Source organism: Myotis lucifugus, unplaced genomic scaffold (assembly GCF_000147115.1).
Source record: "Myotis lucifugus unplaced genomic scaffold, Myoluc2.0 scaffold_41, whole genome shotgun sequence".
NCBI classification, from domain to species: domain Eukaryota; kingdom Metazoa; phylum Chordata; class Mammalia; order Chiroptera; family Vespertilionidae; genus Myotis; species Myotis lucifugus.
In genome coordinates, this window is record NW_005871089.1 from 5,800,010 (window position 1) to 5,802,134 (window position 2,125).

The following is a 2,125-nucleotide window of genomic DNA, read 5'->3' on the forward strand; positions in this document are numbered from 1 at the left end:
GTCACGCACAGAGCAGGGCCGATCAGGGGGTTGGGGCGCTGCCCCTTGTCACTCACAGAGCAGGGCCCATCAGGGGGGTTGGGGCTCCGTACCCTGTCACACACAGAGCAGGGTCAATCAGGGGGTTGGGGAGCTCCCCCCGTCATGCACAGAGCAGGGCCCATCAGGGGGTTGAGGAGCTCCCCCCTGTCATGCACAGAGTAGGGCCGATAGGGGAGTTGGGGCACCGCCCCTTGTCACACACAGAGCAGGGCTGATCAGGGGGTTGGGGAGCTGCACCTTGTCACACTCAGGGCAGGGCCAATGGGGAGGTTATGGCTCGACCCCGTCACACACAGAGCAGGGCCCGTGGAGGGGGGTTGGGGCACCACCCTCTATCACCCACAGAGCAGGGCCGATCAGGGGGTTGGGGAGCTGCACCTTGTCACACTCAGGGCAGGGCCAATGGGGAGGTTATGGCTCTACCCTGTCACACACAGAACAGGGCCCGTGGGGGGGAGGGGGGGTTGGGGAGCCGCACCCTGTCACACACAGAGCCACAGGGCAATCAGGGGATTGGGGAGCTCCCCCCTATCAGGCACAGAGCAGGGCTGATCAGGGGGTTGGGGCGCCTTCCCCTGTCACCAACAGAGCAGGGCGGATAGGGAGGTTGTGGTCCTGCCCCCTGTCACTCACAGAGCCACAGGGTGATCAGGGGGTTTGGGTGCTGCCCCCTGCCACGCTGATCCCGGTGCTGGGAGGCATATTACCCTTTTACTATATAGAATAGAGACCTGGTGCATGGGTGGGGGCTGGCTGGTTTGCACTGAAGGGTGTCCTGGATCAGGGTGGGGGTCCCCACTGGGGTGCCTGGCCAGTCTGGCTGAGGGGCTGAGGGCTGTTTTCAGGCTGGTGGGTTGACTGAAGCTCCCAACTGCTCCTTTTTTTCTTTTTTTTTCTTTTTTAATTCTGGGCCAGCTTTAGCTCTGAGGCCTCGGCTTTCAGTTTCTGGCCTTTGTTTTTCCTTCTGTATTTGATACAATGTTGTGGTCCGGCTGGCTGAAGCCTGGCTGATTAACGCAGGTTTCTGGGGTTTTGTTTAGCTTCTATATTTGCAACATAGTTGCTTAGAGTTGCAGCTGAGATGCCAGCAAGTGAGGCGGGGAACGTTGGAGTCCGCCGTCACTGGAGCAAGCAAGCCTCCCTGTTCGCTTCAGTGCATGGCTGCCGGCCGCCATCTTGGCTGACAGTTAATTTGCATAAGGATATGCTGATTAGCCAATGGGAAGGGTAGCAGTCGTACGCTAATTACCATGTTTCTCTTTTATTAGTGTAGATATTTGAAATAGGAGGCAAGAGCATACAATGGAGCAGAGACAGTCTCTTCAATAAATGGTGCTGGGAAAATTGGAAAGATACATGCAAAAAAATTAAACTAGACTTAAGTATAAGTCAGGAAATCATAAAAATCCTAGAAGAATTAGGCAGAAAAATATCAAACATATCTCGTAGCAATATGTTTACTAATACATCTCCTAGGGCAAAGGAAACTAAAGAGAAAATAAACAAATAGGACTACATCAAAATAAAAAGCTTCTGCACAGCAAAAGAATCCATCAACAAAACAAAAAGGGAGCCCACTGTATGGGAGAACATATTTGTCAGTGATACCTCTGATACAGGGTTTATATCCAAAATATATAAGGAACTCATACAACTTAACAAAAGGAAGACAAACAATCCAGCTAAGAAATGGGCAAAGGACCTAAATAGACACTTCTCAAAGTGGACATACAGATGGCCAAGAGACATATGAAAAAATGCTCAAAATCACTGATCATCAGAGAGATGCAAATTAAAATGACAATGAGGTATCACTTCACACCTGTCAGAATGGCCACCATCAACAAATCAACAAATGACAAGTGCTGGTGAGGATGTGGAGAAAAGGAACCCCTCAGTACACTGTTGGTGGGAATGCAGACTGGTGCAGCCAATGTGAAAAACAGTATGGCACCCTAACTGGTTTGGCTCAGTAGATAGAGCGTCAGCAAGCGGACTCAAGGGTCCCAGGTTTTATTCCGGTCAAGGGCATGTACCTTGATGCAGGCACATCCCTCAGTAGGGAGTGTGCAGGAGGCAGCTG